The sequence below is a fragment of the Ranitomeya variabilis genome, chromosome 2, assembly GCF_051348905.1.
Source record: "Ranitomeya variabilis isolate aRanVar5 chromosome 2, aRanVar5.hap1, whole genome shotgun sequence".
Classification (NCBI taxonomy): domain Eukaryota; kingdom Metazoa; phylum Chordata; class Amphibia; order Anura; family Dendrobatidae; genus Ranitomeya; species Ranitomeya variabilis.
Genome location: NC_135233.1, coordinates 23,951,477 through 23,971,015, shown reverse-complemented (window position 1 = coordinate 23,971,015; position 19,539 = coordinate 23,951,477). Strand labels below are relative to the sequence as shown.

Below are 19,539 nucleotides of genomic sequence, written 5' to 3'. Positions count from 1 at the left end.
AGCTGCAGCCAATAACTGGGGTCAGCGGCTTTGAGCAGCTCATGCCGTTAATTTTGGCAGGGCCGCTGAGCTCAGCAGTCCGAATAACAGAAGCTGGGAGCAATAATGGACTCTCCGCATTGGACCCTGGGAGGGTGAGTAAACCTCAGTTTGCTTTTTAAAACAAACCAGCTGGGGACAGGGGGTTTCTAAAATTCGAGAATACCTTTCCTAGTAATCCCCTTTTTCTCATTTACTAGTGGGCTTGCATTGAACACCCGGAAGCCAATCTGAACAAGCAGAGCCGCAGTGAAAAGCAGGGTGGAGTAAATGAGCAAGAGCCTAAGGCAGTGTGCACACATTGAGCATTTGCTGAAGATTTGCTTGTACCAAACACAGAAAAAAATGCGTAAAATGCTGGGGTTTTTTTTACCCTTGAAAATTTTGCAGCAAAAATGAAGCGTGTGAACAAGGTCTTAGTATCTGATGAGACAGGAGGGAGAATTCAGACTATCATAGAGTAATAAACCCTGCAGAGGAGCTGGGGCCACTGATCCTAGTGGAGACATTAGGCCATGTGCACACGTTCAGGATTGTTAGCGTTTTTTTCGCGTTTTTTCGCTATAAAAACGTGATAAAAACGCGAAAAAAAACGCTTACATAAGCCTCCTATTATTTACAGGGTATTCAGCATTTTTGGTGCAAATGTTGCGATTTTTTCCGCGAAAAAATCGCATAGCGGAAAAAAAAGCAACATGTTCATTAAAAATGCGGAATTGCAGGGATTCCGCACACCTAGGGGTCCATTGATCTGCTTACTTCCCGCACGGGGCTGTGCACACCATGCGGGAAGTAAGCAGATTATATGCGGTTGGTACCCAGGGTGGAGGAGAGGAGACTCTCCTCCACGCACTGGGCACCATATAAGTGGTCAAAAAATAAGAAATAAAATAATAAACAGTCCTATACTCACCCTCGATGTCTTGCCGCCTCCTCGCACGCTGCCGTTCGGTTTCTGTACCTGGTGTGCGCTGAAGGACCTCGCCGAATGACGTCACTGTCCTGTGATTGGTCGTGAGCGGTCATGTGACCGCTCACGTGACCGTGACGTCACGGGAGGTCCTGTGCGCACAGACCAGCTATACGGAACGGACGCCGGTGAGATGTCTGGGTGAGTATAAGCATTTTTTTATTTTTTTTATTATTTTTAAACATTCTATCTTTTACTATAGATGCTGCATAGGCAGCATCTATAGTAAAAAGTTGGTCACACTTGTCAAACGCTATGTTTGACAAGTGTGACCAACCTGTCAGTCAGTTTTCCAAGCGATGCTACAGATCGCAGGGAAAACTTTAGCATTCTGCAAGCTAATTACGCTTGCAGAATGCTAAAAAAACGCGAAAAAAACGGAAAAAAAACGCAAAAAAAAAAATGCGGATTTCTTGCAGAAAATTTCCGGTTTTCTTCAGGAATTTTCTGCAAGAAATCCGCAACGTGTGCACATACCCATACAGTATGTAGTTTCTATTCCTTCCTTTGTCATTAAAGATACAGGCTGATCCTCTGATCTCCCCCATGCTTTACACTACAGGCCTATCCAGATTAACCGCAGGGTAGAACTGTGAGGGATGGGGAGCGGCCGTCACACATACAGCAAATGATGGGAAATAAACGTCAATTAGGATGAAGTAAGACGTGTGGACTACAAGACCTAAGTGAGCAGAAGCGTAAAAAGAACTTGCCTGCGGTTTATCTGGTGCCCTGTACTGTGCTGCGGAGGACATCCAAAATCAGAGGGACAAAAATACTGGTATAAAATATAAGAATAGATCACGGAGCTTTGTCCTCTCAGTGGCTTCTATTCTAGACTGACATGGTAATGGATTTCTGTCGGTACTACCCTGCCGGGACCTTCTTTCTCAGGTGCACTACATATCCCAGTCCTCCTCGATGAAGACACTCGCTTGTTGCACTGCATCTAAGGGTGAGCACAAAAGGCGTACAGAGGGCCGCGGAGCGCAGAGGGCCGCGGAGCGCAGAGGGCCGCGGAGCGCAGAGGGCCGCAGAGCGCAGAGGGCCGCAGAGCGCAGAGGGCCGCAGAGCGCAGAGGGCCGCAGAGCGCAGAGGGCCGCAGAGCGCAGAGGGCCGCAGAGCCCAGAGGGCCGCAGAGCCCAGAGGGCCGCAGAGCGCAGAGGGCCGCAGAGCGCAGAGGGACGCAGAGCGCAGAGGGACGCAGAGCGCAGAGGGACGCAGAGCGCAGAGGGACGCAGAGCGCAGAGGGACGCAGAGCGCAGAGGGACGCAGAGCGCAGAGGGACGCAGAGCGCAGAGGGACGCAGAGCGCAGAGGGACGCAGAGCGCAGAGGGACGCAGAGCGCAGAGGGACGCAGAGCGCAGAGGGACGCAGAGCGCAGAGGGACGCAGAGCGCAGAGGGACGCAGAGCGCAGAGGGACGCAGAGCGCAGAGGGACGCAGAGCGCAGAGGGACGCAGAGCGCAGAGGGACGCAGAGCGCAGAGGGACGCAGAGCGCAGAGGGACGCAGAGTACGGGAACCTGCTTGTGGGCAGAGGAGGAGGCCGGGAGACCAGATTAGGTCTCCAAGAGAAGAGGCCATTATAATTTTTTGCACATGAAAATCCTCTAGATTGAAACCCTGGTGGAGTCACCTGGTCCTGACCCTCCAGGCCATCTACCCTGTGCGGGTTATACCCCTAGTGACACCACCACTTACTGATGCAGGAACTCTACTATGTGTAAGACATGATTATAAACAGACTCTCAGAAATAACATTAATGCCACGTAGCTGGAAGCGGGTCAGCTTCATCAGGCATTTATGTCCCCCCCTGTAATTTAGTATGGATAGTAATTGTATACTCCTGTATAACATGAAAACCCCCAAAATTGGATTATACAACATATAAAATGTATCAGAAAATCTTTATTAAACAGTGATCAGTACATATTGAAAAACAAAACAAAAAATCACCATTCACAAAAAGTAGCAACAAGGACAAATGACCCTCGTAAAAAGCATGGGGCCCAGGCAAAAATAGTAAAAACATCAGGGTGGTAGTCATGAAAAAAAGGCTGATCGGCGAGACACACGTGCCCCATGGCAGGAATATGCGAATAATCAGAGACCCAAAGCAAGTGATGATGCACATAGTATCAGAGAGCAGACCATATAAAACCGGCTACTTGAAAAGCTTCTTGAAAAAGCTCAGGCAAAACGCGCGTCGGGGTCGTGCCTGGCTCCTCGGCACACTCACGTTACCATCACAGGTAAGCACTTATGTGCAGAATTGTATTAGTTTCTCTGACCTGCCATATCACCATGATACTGTGAGATAATAGCAGTTTTCTATGGTCTGCTCTCTGATACTATGTGCATCATCACAGTATAGCTATATGTGCACTTGCTTTGGTTCTCTGATTATTCGCATATTCCTGCCATGGGGCACATGTGTTCAGCCTTTTTTCCTGACTACCATCCTGATGTTTTTACTATTTTTGCCTTGGACCCATGCTTTTTACTAGGGTCATTTATCCTTGTTGCTACTTTTTGTGAATCGTGATTTTTTTCAATATGTCCTGATAACGGTTTAATAAAGAATTTCTGATACATTTTATATGTTGTATAGTAAAATCCAATTTTTGGGTTTTTCGTGTAAGACATGAAGACGAGCTGCAGTGGCGCAGTGCGGGTGGGGCACTCCGCCAGAGACCACCAGACTCTTCTATGATAAGTGACTTTATCTTTCAGAGTTATTGTCTCCGGATCTGATTGTTGCTTTTATTTGATGGATTCGGCTTCATCCGAGAGGACGGCAGCGCAGAATGTGACGGGCAGAGCCGCGGGGAATCAGTCCAATTTGGATGCGGTGTCTATGATGCGTCGGCGGGTTACGCTCTGCACTGTACGATGTGACGGAGCTCGGATGGAAAATTCTGGGAGGAAAATCCCTGATGAACGGAAGGATGGCCGTGACCGTACAATCTCATCGGTAACATTCAGCACCCCTCAACTGAAGAGCGGGGCTGCTGGACACGGCGGCGGACGTCAGAGCAGAGCGGAGATGGCAGCACCCACCGGTGGTAACAGCGTATAACAGCGGAGAGCTCAGCATCAGGGGGTGGGATACAGGACGCTGCGCTGTCAGTACATAAAGCCAGACATGGCAGCTCTCTTTACATTAGATACATGGACCCCCAGGGACCTGGTCTCACGGCTCTGCATCGCTCTTCTGTTCTTCCTGTTCCCATTCCCAGGACAGCGGGTGTCAGGGCACCATCAGCAATGATCGGACACAACTTACTGACCTGCTGTCAATTTATTCCAATACTACCAGGAGGCACAGCAGAGGACAGCACAACCGAGGGTCACACGCCCACCATTATTACACAATCTGCGATACAATCCGACATTCTTAGTGTCAAACAGACGATGTGTTTTATGTGAATGGAAACCGTCTAGTTCTCGTCTGCAGGGTGTGAACCTGTACAGAACTGATACTGCACACAGCTGGGGGTCTGTTACAGTTGTACCCAGTGCGAGCACAATTCTCTCTCTCTAGTTCCGACACTTTGCTACAATGTGTCAGTGCAGATAAAATGTATCAGTGGCCTTCGGACTGATCTGCTCATTCGTCACGTCAGACAGCGCCATTTACCTGCAGATATGGGATTATCCTGCAGATTAACTCCTTGAGCAGCACGTCCATGCTGAACTTTCCTCTCACTTTGCATCTAACTCTCTCTTCGACAACCTACAGTCTGGCTTCCGTCCCCACCATTCCACTGAGACTGCCCTGACCAAAATTACTAACGACTTACTTACAGCCAAAGCTAACAGACAATTCTCTATACTCCTCCTCCTAGACCTGTCCTCTGCCTTCGACACAGTTGACCACTGTCTCCTACTACAGATCCTCTCTTCCTTTGGGGTCAAAGACCTCGCCCTAGCTTGGATCTCCTCATACCTCACCAACCGCACATTCAGAGTCTCCCACTCCCATACTACCTCTTCATCTCGGCCCCTCTCTGTTGGAGTCCCCCAAGGATCTGTCCTAGGACCCTTACTCTTCTCAATCTATACACACGGCCTGGGACAACTCATAAGGTCCTATGGCTTCCAGTACATCTATATGCTGATGACACTCAGATCTACCTCTCTGGCCCAGATGTCACCTCTCTGCTCTCCAGAATCCCAGAGTGTCTATCAGCCATATCCTCCTTCTTCTCCTCTCGCTTCCTCAAGCTCAATGTGGACAAATCTGAACTAATTATCTTTCCTCCATCACGCATATCTTCCCTACCTGATCTATCAAAATAAATTAAATCACACTTTCCCCTGTCCCCAAAATCCGCTGCCTCGGAGTAACCCTTGACTCTGCCCTGTCCTTCAAACCGCACATCCAAGCTCTCGCCACCTCCTGTCGCCTCCAGCTCAAAAATATTTCCAGAATCCGTCCTTTCCTCAACCCTCACTCTACCAAAATGCTCGTGCATGCCCTAATCATTTCCCGCCTCGACTACTGCAACATAATCCTCTGTGGCCTACCCTCTAACACTCTCGCAGCTCTCCAGTCCGTCCTTAACTCTGCTGCCCGACTAATTAATCTCTCTCCTCGCTACACTCCTGCTTCCCCTCTTTGCAAATCCCTTCACTGGCTCCCAATTTCTCAGCGTATCCAGTTTAAATTACTAACACTGACCTACAAAGCCATCCATAACCTGTCTCCTCCGTATATTTCCACACTAATCTCTCAATATCTTCCCTCACGTAATCTCCGGTCCTCCCAAAACCTCCTTCTCTCCTCCACACTTATCCGCTCCTCACCCAACCGCCTCCAAGACTTCTCCCGAATATCCCCCATCCTCTGGAAATCTGTGCCCCAACACATCCGGTTATCCACTACTTTTGGATCCTTCAAAAGAAACCTGAAAACCCATCTCTTCAAAGAAGCTTACAGCCTGTAAAGACCACACGGCCTCCTCACCACTACCGGAGCTACTGCAACCCTCGACCTACTGTCTCCTTCCCCATAATCCTGTAGAATGTAAGCCCGCAAGAGCAGGGTCCTCTTCCCTCTGTACCAGTCTGTCATTGTTAGTTTTGTTTACTGTAAGTGATATTTGTATTTTGATGTAACCTTTTCTCATGTACAGCACCATGGAATCAATGGTGCTATATAAATTATTAATAACAACAATTAATAGAGTCAGGAAAGATCCCCGGCTGCCATACTGAACGACCAGCTACAGGGAGAAAAAGAACGCTATTCCTCCCGGGAACCGCTGGTGTTGTCATAGGGGCGCACTGGCACCAGACTAAAACCAAGAAAGTTTCAGGTGATTTTACTGGGCTCTGCTCAATGGCTGAGAAGCCAAACGGGAGGGGTATATTTGGCAAGCGGGTTTACAGCTCTCTCACTGGCTACTAGTAACTGTTCTCGGCCCCTTGAGCTGGACACCAGGGTTGGTGCAGCAGATCCCCATCATCTGGGCACCTGTATCTTCTTTATATCAGTCTTTAAAGGGGACACAGAAAATCACCCATTGCTAAAATCAGGTTTTTGTATTACAGGTTTGTTTGTTTTTTCATATCACAATTTGTATTAAAAATAAAAATTCTTGCAATTTTCAAACTGGCCACTAGGGTTTTTGTATATTATCTTTCTGTTATAGGAAATGCACACGATCATCAGCAGCAACGATCAGACCCTGACTATTGTATTAAAGCATCTAATGAGCGTGTGTACAAAGGTCATTGTGCAGGACAGGAAGGCGGTGAGCTGTGACATCTATTGTGAACTGTGGATTCTGTGTTATCTATTGTGTATATAGGTGTTATCAGTGATTGTACAGGGAGGAGGTGAGCTGTGACATCACCTCTTGTGAATGGTGGATCCTGTGTTATCTACTGTATATAGAGGTGTTATCAGTCATTGTACAGGAGGAGGAGGAGGAGGTGAGCTGTGACATCACCTATTGTGAATGGTGGATCCTGTGTCATCTACTGTATATAGAGGTGTTATCAGTCATTATACAGGAGGAGGAGGAGGTGAGCTGTGACATCACCTATTGTGAATGGTGGATCCTGTGTTATCTACTGTATCTCACATGTAAAGCGCCATGGAAAAAATGGCGCTAAATAATAATAATAATATAGAGGTGTTATCAGTCATTGTACAGGAGGAGGAGGTGAGCTGTGATAACTCCTATTGTGAATGGTGGATCCTGTGTTATCAGTGGTATAGAGAGGTGTTATAAGCCTTTATACTCCTGACTGTGATGATAATGAGCCTGCTGTAAACAAGTTTCCCAAAAATTTTTTATAACGATTGTGAAACAGAAAAAAAACCCTTTTTTTTTTTTTTGGGTAATACATGCGATACAAATCCCTGATATCCTTCTCTGATGATCGCTTCCGTTTCCAGATCTACACATCATGTAGGTAATAATATTTGGCGCCTACTTCGTCCCAGAGCCGATAAACAGCAGATCTGATGAAATCCGCAATCACATCACTTGTGTCATTTACATAAACAGCTTGAAGTGAAATCTTCATCTCCATAATTCCATCATTCAGCCGCAGGAGCAGCACAATTGTTAGGAAGGTGTATAATTAAGGATGAAGGGCGCGATACAGCTCTCATTATTGCTTACAGCGACGCGCTGGACGCAGACTTGGGTTTAGGTTTCCACGGGCTCCATTTATACAGTATAACCCCAGTACAATTCCAGTACCAGATGCAATTTACTGGTGAACTGCATAAGAATGTCACCATAAAAACTGGTGCGCACCATTATCGCAAGAAAAAAAAAAAAGTCACATAGAAAAAAAAAAGTTCAATCTATACATCTCTAGAAAGGGTTCTTTACACTAAGAGCATTGACATATCCACCGAAAGATTAGCCAATCAGTCCCTCCAAGGAGCAGGTGGATGTTTTCTAAAATAACGTGTGGACCATAAGATAAAGCAACCGGAAGGGGCTGAAGGAGGCGTTTCTTCCATTAACTGGAGCCGATTCTACTTGGAGACCACAACTGATTAGTGGGGTTGGACATGGAAACTCCTCACCGGCTCGGAGGGGTCTGAGGACATTACAGAGCGGCGAGGCAGCTCTGATGCGGAGTTCATCATACAGACCCACGCCGTGCAAAAAAGACACCGCTGAACTGGAGAGTGTAGAGAAGAGCGACCGAGGGACTGGAGGGACTGTACGCCAGGCCTGCAACAATGACAGGGTGCATCGTTTTAATTAAGGGGAAACCCTTTTTTCTTCTATATTCAAACTGTGATTCTTTACTGTAAGAGCAGCGAGTCTATGGATTCTTTACTGTAAGCATGGAGTCTGAATTCTTTACTGTAAGAGCATGAGTCTATGGACTCTTCACTGTAAGAGTAGTGAGCCTATGGATTCTTTATTGTAGGAGCAGTGAGTCTATGAATTCTTTACTGTAGGAGCATGGAGTCTATGAATTCTTTACTGTAGGAGCATGGAGTCTATGAATTCTTAACGGTAAGAGCAGCGAGTATGAATTCTTACTGTAAGAGCAGTGAGTCTGAATTCTTACTGTAAGGGCATGGAGTCTATGAATTCTTACTGTAAGAGCATGGAGTCTGAATTCTTTACGGTAAGAGCATGAGTCTATGAATTCTTTACTGTAAGAGCATGGAGTCTATGTATTCTTTACGGTAAGCAGTGAGACTGGACTCTTTACTGTAAGTGCATAGAGTATGAATTCTTTACGGTAAGAGCGTAAGAGCATGAGTCTATAGATTCTTTACTGTAAGAGCATGGAGTCTATGCATTCTTTACGGTAAGAGCATGGAGTCTATGGATTCTTTACGGCAAGAGCATGGAGTCTATGAATTCTTTACTGTAATAGCATGGAGTATGAATTCTTTACTGTAGGAGCATTTAGTCCATAGATTATTTACTGTAAGAGCATGGAGTCTATGAATTCTTTACGGTAAAAGCATGGAGTTTATGGATTCTTTACGGTAAGAGCATGGAGTCTATGGATTCTTTACTGTACAAGCAGTGAGACTATGGGACTCTCCACAACATGATGCTGTGATGGTTGATTCATTGCACCAGTTTGGGAAGGTACTGGGTGCTAGAGATAATATTACAGGTCATGGTATGTTGTTCCAGGGCTTAATTCTTATTTTGGGAAGTAATTCTTCTTCTATATGGGACAAATAGAATCTGTATTGTGGGGACTTTATCTTCTTTTGGATTAACACGGGAGAATTAAAGCCTGGACTTGGGTCTACAGTACTGAACTCCGGTATATGTACTGCCCTTCAGCATTGTATGATTGAAGGGTAACTCCACCCTGCATGTTGTATACCTGCGTTCCAAAGGGTTGGGGTGAGGGGGGACTAGAATTACTGTGTCCAAGTAAGCAGCCCCTTAAGAATCAATGTCATTTTTATTCCCGTGACCAGTAAGTCCCCAGCTCCTGTGCTCGTGCAGCGCTGCAGCGTGGTCACCAGCAGCGCGGTCCATCGCTCTTTACAGAGAACAGATTTTATGCAATGTATCCATTATTTCTGTGTGGCAACTGCCAGCTGTGCCCGCTGCCCTGGCAGGAACCTGACGTCTACCAGGCGTTCTGCACGACCGGACACATTCATGGGATGAAGCAGCAGATCGGATGGGATCCAGCGCTGTGACCAGAGGACAGACCACGCACAATTCACCCGCGTTGCTGCCAGGACGGGTGCTGCCAGGTCGGACGCTGCCATACACACACCGACAGCAGATGATCACCATCACTACATGAGATGCATGCAAGCGGTATCTTTCAGGATAGGATTAGATACACAGCCCAGCAGTCAGTATCACACAGGATAGGATTAGATACACAGCTCAACAGTCAGTATCACACAGGATAGGATTAGATACACAGCTCAGCAGTCAGTATCACACAGGATAGGATTAGATACACGGCTCAGCAGTCAGTATCACACAGGAGAGGATTAGATACACAGCTCAGCAGTCAGTATCACACAGGAGAGGATTAGATACACAGCTCAGCAGTCAGTATCACACAGGAGAGGATTAGATACACAGCTCAGCAGTCAGTATCACACAGGATAGGATTAGATACACAGCTCAACAGTCAGTATCACACAGGATAGGATTAGATACACAGCTCAGCAGTCAGTATCACACAGGAGAGGATTAGATACACAGCTCAGCAGTCAGTATCACACAGGATAGGATTAGATACACAGCTCAACAGTCAGTATCACACAGGATAGGATTAGATACACAGCTCAGCAGTCAGTATCACACAGGATAGGATTAGATACACGGCTCAGCAGTCAGTATCACACAGGATAGGATTAGATACACAGCTCAGCAGTCAGTATCACACAGGAGAGGATTAGATACACAGCTCAGCAGTATCACACAGGATAGGATTAGATACACAGCTCAACAGTCAGTATCACACAGGATAGGATTAGATACACAGCTCAGCAGTCAGTATCACACAGGATAGGATTAGATACACGGCTCAGCAGTCAGTATCACACAGGATAGGATTAGATACACAGCTCAGCAGTCAGTATCACACAGGAGAGGATTAGATACACAGCTCAGCAGTCAGTATCACTCAGGATAGGATTAGATACACGGCTCAGCAGTCAGTATCACACAGGATAGGATTAGATACACAGCTCAGCAGTTAGTATCACACAGGATAGGATTAGATACACAGCTCAGCAGTCAGTATCACACAGGATAGGATTAGATACACGGCTCAGCAGTCAGTATCACACGATAGGATTAGATACACGGCTCAGCAGTCAGTATCACTCAGGAGTCAGTATCACTCAGGATAGGATTAGATACACAGCTCAGCAGTAAGTATCACTCAGGATAGGATTAGATACACAGCTCAGCAGACAGTATCACACAGGATAGGATTAGATACACGGCTCAGCAGTCAGTATCACACAGGAGAGGATTAGATACACGGCTCAGCAGTCAGTATCACACAGGATAGGATTAGATACACGGCTGAGCAGTCAGTATCACACAGGATAGGAATAGATACACAGCTCAGCAGTCAGTATCACTCAGGATAGGATTAGATACACAGCTCAGCAGTAAGTATCACTCAGGATAGGATTAGATACACGGCTCAGCAGTCAGTATCACACAGGATAGGATTAGATACACAGCTCAGCAGTAAGTATCACTCAGGATAGGATTAGATACACGGCTCAGCAGTCAGTATCACACAGGAGAGGATTAGATACACGGCTCAGCAGTCAGTATCACACAGGATAGGATTAGATACACGGCTCAGCAGTTAGTATCACACAGGATGGGATTAGATACAAAGCTCAACAATCAGTATCACACAGGATAGGATTAGATACACAGCTCAGCAGTCAGTATCACAGGATAGGATTAGATACACGGCTCAGCAGTCAGTATCACACAGGATAGGATTAGATACACAGCTCAGCAGTCAGTATCACACAGGATAGGATTAGATACACGGCTCAGCAGTCAGTATCACACAGGATAGGAATAGATACACAGCTCAGCAGACAGTATCACACAGGACAGGATTAGATACACAGCTCAGCAGTCAGTATCACACAGGACAGGATTAGATACACAGCTCAGCAGTAAGTATCACTCAGGATAGGATTAGATACAAAGCTCAGCAGTCAGTATCACACAGGAGAGGATTAGATACACGGCTCAGCAGTCAGTATCACACAGGATAGGATTAGATACACAGCTCAGCAGTAAGTATCACTCAGGATAGGATTAGATACACGGCTCAGCAGTCAGTATCACACAGGAGAGGATTAGATACAAAGCTCAGCAGTCAGTATCACACAGGAGAGGATTAGATACACGGCTCAGCAGTCAGTATCACACAGGATAGGATTAGATACACGGCTCAGCAGTTAGTATCACACAGGATGGGATTAGATACAAAGCTCAACAATCAGTATCACACAGGATAGGATTAGATACACAGCTCAGCAGTCAGTATCACAGGATAGGATTAGATACACGGCTCAGCAGTCAGTATCACACAGGATAGGATTAGATACACAGCTCAGCAGTCAGTATCACACAGGATAGGATTAGATACACGGCTCAGCAGTCAGTATCACAGGAGAGGATTAGATACACTCTACAGACAGTATCACACAGGATAGGATTAGATACACTCTGCAGACAGTATCACACGGGATAGCATGAGATACACAGCTCAGCAGACAGTATCACACAGGATAGGATTAGATACACTGTCTGCACACAGTATCACAGGATACGATTAGATACACTCTCAGCAGACAGTATCACACAGGATAGGATTAGATACACTCTCTGCAGACAGTACCGCACGTGATTGGCTTAGATACAGTGATACTGTATTTCCCCGTCTGGCTGTGGCTCCGGGGCATCGCCCGGTACAGATACTAGCCCAGGGTCTTACAGCAGCACATAATGGCGGTCCGCCCCCGTATTCTGCTCCCGCCGCCGTCTCTCCGGTTATTTATAGCAGACGCGCCGACACTTATAGATTCCATTTACTTCAATGGTCGACCAATTTAACAAAAAAGCCCAAATTTTCTCCGCTGAGCTGCAGCTTTGAAGATTCGCCTGCAATTTTCTTTAACGTATCGAGGCCAAGAGGTCTCTGGAGCGGCGGTGAGTGCGGCTGAACGCTCAGCGCCTCTCTTATAAAATTCCATTATACGCTCCCCTCCCCCTCCATCAGTCACATAGACATGGACTGACGTCAGCTCGGAGATGAGCACCTTGATTAATGGCCGCTTGTGGCAGCGCGGGGATCAGGCCGGTGTTCGGCTGCGATGTGCTGAGCCGGCAGATCGGCACCGGGCACTCAATATCAAACATGGAAAACCTTCATAAAAAATGTCGCCCCGTCGTCACCGCCCTCGTCAGCCCCATGCCGGCTCATGAATATGGACGAGAGCCGCCAAATCTCAACTAATTCTTAATATAAGGAAAAAAAAGATAACGTGGAGATGATGATGGATGGCTGCGCAAAAAGTGTGCCCGAGTCAGCAGAGAGGAAGAGGAGTCACAGAGGGAAAGACAAAGGATGGAGAAAAGGCCAACGGAAACATGAAAGCTCATAGGATGCCTTGTTAATAAAGGATTCATGACAGTCCCATGTGTGAAAAAGGGAAGGTTCAGAAAATGTTACCCCAAAATTCGACAAATACGTGACAGGCATGTAACGCTCTGAGGTGTCCTAGGACCGAATCCAACCCATTTAGGTCTTGTGTCAAAGTCACCTCGACAGAGACAGATGTCAACGATGGAAACCAACCGCCCCTTTAATAACAAGGCGCGCTGACCGACATGTCAGGAATTTTTAACACTAAAAAAAGTCTGAAAATGCAGGACGATTAATAATCCCGCCGGCCAGCGGCGTTCTCTGTACGCAGGGAACATCCTCCCTTCTTACAATATTTGACGATGGCGTCCTACCAGCAGCGGGCGCCGGGCGAGATGGAAAGTGCCGGAGACGCACGTCTGCAAATAAACGCTACTGATCAAATAAGAGGACGATCATTGCTCACTGTTCACACCGTACACTGCTCTCAAAAAGACAACATTTACTCAGCACCGCCGCAAAGAGAAGACGACGAAACAAACCTTGATGTTCCGGGGGAGCAGGGGACAATGCACCGTTACGGGGGAGCGGTGGACGATGCACCGTTACGGGGGAGCGGTGGACGATGCACCGTTACGGGGGAGCGGTGGACGATGCACCGTTACGGGGGAGCGGTGGACGATGCACCGTTACGGGAGAGCGGTGGACGATGCACCGTTACGGGGGAGCGGTGGACGATGCACCGTTACGGGGGAGCGGTGGACGATGCACCGTTACGGGGGAGCGGTGGACGATGCACCGTTACGGGGGAGCGGTGGACGATGCACCGTTACGGGGGAGCGGTGGACGATGCACCGTTACGGGGGAGCGGTGGACGATGCACCGTTACGGGGGAGCGGTGGACGATGCACCGTTACGGGGGAGCGGTGGACGATGCACCGTTACGGGGGAGAGGTGGACGATGCACCGTTACGGGGGAGCGGTGGACGATGCACCGTTACGGGGAAGCGGTGGACGATGCACCGTTACGGGGGAGCGGTGGACGATGCACCGTTACGGGGGAGCGGTGGACGATGCACCGTTACGGGGGAGCGGTGGACGATGCACCGTTACGGGGGAGCGGTGAACGATGCACCGTTACGGGGGAGCGGTGGACGATGCACCGTTACGGGGGAGCGGTGGACGATGCACCGTTACGGGGGAGCAGTGGACGATGCACCGTTACGGGGGAGCAGTGGACGATGTACCGTTACGGGGGAGCAGTGGACGATGTACCGTTACGGGGGAGCAGTGGACGATGTACCGTTACGGGGGAGCAGTGGACGATGTACCATTATGGGGAGACCAGTGGATGATATACCGGTATATAGGACAGTGGGGGTTAACCCTATAAAGGGTTCACAAGCAGATGAGACCAGTAGCCGCCTCTAATATGGAGGCCCCTGCTGCCGGCTCTCATATGCTCCATGGCTTGGGCTGCAGTATATTGGTATTAATAGCATGTGCCATGTACAGGAGGAGCAGACCCCCGGCGTACCCCGCAGACCCCCGCCACGCTAATGATATTCTATAGATAGCTCCGACACCCCGGGAATATAAATAGCTGCATCTTCCAGGCCGTCAGTTCCCATTACCAGGAGGAGATGATGCAGCGCCTCTTCTATCACAAGGGCCATGTCATGTGTCTCCATTTAACAATCCCGCTACCAGCCCAGACATGTTTGCACACAGCAGAGTCTTCTCATTAAGATTCAATCACAGGCAGAACACAAGCCTGGCTTAAAGTCGCTGAGGGTATAAACTTCATTTTCATCTTATTAGGCCACCTGGAAGCCGCAATCAGTGAGCCGGCCTGACGTCAGCCGCGCTCCCACTTCATTAAAATCCTTATTTCATGCCTTTAATTCCCTTCTTATGATATTCTGCTGCAGGGCCGGTCAGTGCGGGCTAAAGCGAAGCCGGACATGGGGGGCTGGGAGCCGACATCACAATGTCCCCCAATAGTCGGAACCCCATATGCATCTCTTAGGCCAGTGCCTTCCATGGGAAAGCCCCGCGGCTGTGCGCGTACAAATTACACTGGTCACTTTTGAGAACCGGTTCTGAACTTATAATAAAGTCAACTTGTCTTTTCGGGTGACTTCAGAATCATCAGTCCTGTGTGTGCATATGAAGAATAACACCATCTCTGGCTGTTGTGACCAGATATCCTCCTTTTTTCCCCCTCTGCAGGACCTTTCTCTAATTTCAGTCCTCTCTGGGCTTGAGGGTCAGGATTAGCTGCCATGATGACACATTACACAGACATACTGGATTCCTGCTTTCCTGTCTCTACTTAAGATTAGAAGAAACAGCAACATGGACGTCATTATACAGCTTTATTCTGAGCGGTGGAGCTGCGAATCCAGCTCTGCGGTGAGATACTTATTGAAAAGCAGCAGCAGGATAGGATGGATGGCATTATACAGTGAAGACAAAAAAAAAGGGAGAAGCCAGCACTGCTTAAGGTCAGGACACAATACATAAGGTGCACATGCACATACTAAATTCTATCTGTATTTCAAATATGAGACATTTAGCAAACAATTGATCAATTCTTTGAGCTACCCCGCCACTTCACGGCATTCTCATAATGGGGCAGTCCTACTCTACGTATTTTATTTACATTGTGCCATTACGGCCTCCTACATGTATTAAGAGTGAGAGAAAAAAAAAGGAAAGACCACATTAAATAACATTACCATAACATGCAAGCTATACCTGGAGCATATCAGAATCACTCCCTTGGTGCCGTGAAAGGCAAGCGCAGGTAAAAGCCGATCAGGTCCTGTGCGGACATTTCAGATCTGGCTTCCACACTGCCGAACCAGCACCGAAGTTAAAGGGTGAAACAGGCTGAGACACAGGTGCACAATTAACTAGAGCCTGAGGCAGGGCAGGGCTGCTGTGTGTGTGAACAGCAGCCTATCAATCACAATGAACACAGAAAGAAAGGCGTACCTAACCCAGCCTGCGCGGCAACAGTGGTGGTCAGCCACTTACCAATGTAAAGACAAAAAAAAAGGGAGAAGCCAGCACTGCTTAAGGTCAGGACACAATACATAAGGTGCACATGCACATACTAAATTCTATCTGTATTTCAAATATGAGACATTTAGCAAACAATTGATCAATTCTTTGAGCTACCCCGCCACTTCACGGCATTCTCATAATGGGGCAGTCCTACTCTACGTATTTTATTTACATTGTGCCATTACGGCCTCCTACACGTATTAAGAGAGAAAAAAAAGGAAAGACCACATTAAATAACATTACCATAACATGCAAGCTGTACCTGGAGCATATCAGAATCACTCCCTTGGTGCCGCGAAAGGCAAGCGCAGGTAAAAGCCGATCAGGTCCTGTGCGGACATTTCAGATCTGGAGGTGTGGAAGCCAGATCTGATATGTCCGTACAGGACCTGATCGGCCTTCACCTACGCTTTTCCTTCCTGGCACCAAGGGAGTGATTCTGAAAATGCTCCAGGTACAGCTTGCATGTCATAGTAAAGTAATGGTGTCTTTCTTTTTATGCTTTTTTTATACATCTAGGAGGCCGTAATGGCACAATGTTAATAAAATACGTAGCGTAGGACTGCCCCATTATGAGATTGCCGTGAAGTGGCGGGGTAGCTCAAAAAATTGATCAATTATTTGCTAAATGTCTCATATTTGAACTATAGATAGAATTCAGTAGGTGCATGTGCATCATTTGTATTGCGTTCAGACCATAAGCAGTGCTGGCTTCTCCCCTTTTTTTTCTTTGGCATTATACAGTAGCACTGAGCAGAGTAGCTGTGAACCAAACTCTAAGATGAGATAAAGCGCTTACTAGAAAGCAGTAGAATGGAGGACATCATACAGCAGTATTGAGCAGTGTAGCTGTGAATGTAGGACTAGGATGACAGAAAACATTAGAAGGCTGCATAAACAATGGTCTGTGTCCATGAGGGCTACACAGAGATCAGCTCATTACCTGTATTAATTGCACCTGTCTGACCTCGTTACCTGTATAAAAGACACTTGTCCACACACAATCACACTGCAACCTCTCCACCATGGCCAAGACCAAAGAGCTGTCTAAGGACACCAGGGACAAGACTGTAGACCTACACAAGTCTGGGATGGGCTACAAGACAATAGGCAACAAGCTTGGTGAGAAGGCAACCACTGTTGGCACAATTATCAGAAAATGGAATAAACACAAGATAACAGTCAATCTTGCTCAGTTTTGGGCTCCAAGCAAGATCTCGCCATGTGAGGTAAGGAAGATTCTAAGAAAGGTCAGGAAGCAGCCCAGAACTACACAGGAGGACCAGAATGGCCTGAAGAGAGCTGGGACCACAGTCTCAAACATTACCGTAACACACTACGCCGTCACGGATTAACATCCTACAGGGCACGAGATGTCCTCCTGCTCACTCAGCACATGTCCAGCCAAGTTTGAAGTTCGCCAGTGACCATCTGGACCATCCAGACGAGACATGGGAGAAGGTCACGTGGTCAGATGAGTCCAAAATAGAACTTTTTGGTATCAATTCCACTCACCATATTTGGAGGAAAAAGAAGGGTGAGTACAACCCCAAGAACACCGTCCCAACCGTAAAGCATGGTGGGGGAAACATCATTCTTTGGGGGAAAGGGGACAGGACGACTGCAACATAATGAAGAGAGGATGGATGGGGTCATGTACCGCAAGATTTTGGCCAAGAACCTCCTTTCCTCAGAGCGTTGAAGATGGGTCGTGGCTGGGTTTTCCAGCATGATAATGACACAACACACACAGTCAGGCCAACTAAGGAGTGTCTCCGTAAAAAGCATTTCAAGGTCCTGGAGTGGCCCAGCCAGTCTCCAGACCCGAACCCAATAGAAAATCTTTGGAGGGAGCAAATCTGAATGTTGCCCAGCGACAGCTCCGAAACCTGAAAAGTCTGGAGAAGATCTGTATGGAGGAGGGGGCCAAAATCCCAGCTGCAATGTGTGCAAACTTGGTCAAGAACCACAGGAAACGTCTGACCTTTCTAATTGCAAATAAAGGTTTCTGGACCAAATATTAAGTTCTGTTTATTGTATCAAATACTTAATTCATGCATTAAAATGCTAATTATGCAACAATCATACAATGTGATTTTCTACCTACGATTAAAATTACAGACCTCTCCATTCTTTATACGTAAGAAAAATGGCAAAATCGGCTGTGTATCAAATACTTATTGTCCCCACTGTAGGAGACCTAACAGCAGAAGAGAAGAAAATCAGCAGAATTTGGAACGCAGCTCTGAACATGACTGCAATAAAGATATTTTGAGGTTCAGCACAATATAAAGTATATAAATAAGTAAATTATAAATAAGTAAATTATAAATACATCCAGAATTCAGTTCACGGTGCAGTGCACCATCATTGATGTGCATCACTGACGACGACCTCTGATATACACACCACAGCCCCGATTCCTCATTGCGTTTGTCACTTTTTGTTGTTCATGGGTCTATTTGAGCCTTTCTTTAAGTCTACTTTATATGAACTTGCCTGTTTTCTGTTTTGTTTTGTTTTCTGCTTTGTGGGCCAAGTTAAGTTATTCCAGATATTTTCACCAGATTCATCAATTGCAACTTTTTAAAAAGTTTGGCACAACTTCACTCCAATTTCCCCCACGTGTACTGTAGTTTTACGCATGTTTTGTTCAAAAATCACATCTTCGTGACATTTTGAAAAAGTTTCTCAAAAAGTTTGAAAAATGGTTAAGGACAGGAAAGAAGTCCTTTTTTTTGCGCCACATTTGTGAACCGTATGCGCAATTTTGATGAATCTGGTGCAATAAATCTCAAGACAAAAAAAGAAGGAAAAAAGTGACAAAAAACACAAACAAAACAAATCTGCAAATGATGAATCGGGCCAACGTTTCTCCCATAAAGTACTTATGCAGACACAAGGACTGTTACGTGACAGCAGGCCTGAAGCCTGAGCGTTAACAGGAAGTCAGCAGAATTTTGAAAGCAGCTCTGGATGTGACTATAGCATAAGACATGATGTAAGTCAGCATTTACAGAGCTCCTCTGCGCAGTCGTCTCCAGGCAGCATGTATCGAGGATGCGCACTATATGGCGGTAGAAATAATTTTGTCATTAACAGACGTCCCCTTGCTGTTCTGTGCCGACCGCACTAGATATGGGGGTCACCTCTCCAACATAAGGGGCTGTCGAGTCCCACACTGCTGTTAAGTAATTGCGTCCTCTCCGCCGGCTGCGCCTCCCTCATTACTCGCCGGCTCGGCCATTACAATGATGTGCGTTCTCTGACATACATTGTGGCAGCGGATGAATTATTCCCCCGAACAGTGAAGGGGGACAACTACGTACATTCACCAGGGCGGAA

The 19,539-nt window shown here is 47.0% G+C and overlaps 1 protein-coding gene across 3 annotated transcripts in view; it reads right to left on the bottom strand.

The window, feature by feature from the left end:
- The window catches only part of LCLAT1 (lysocardiolipin acyltransferase 1), a 224,634-nt gene that overhangs the window by 7,121 nt on the left and 197,974 nt on the right, over positions 1-19,539 (bottom strand). The window lies entirely within an intron of this gene.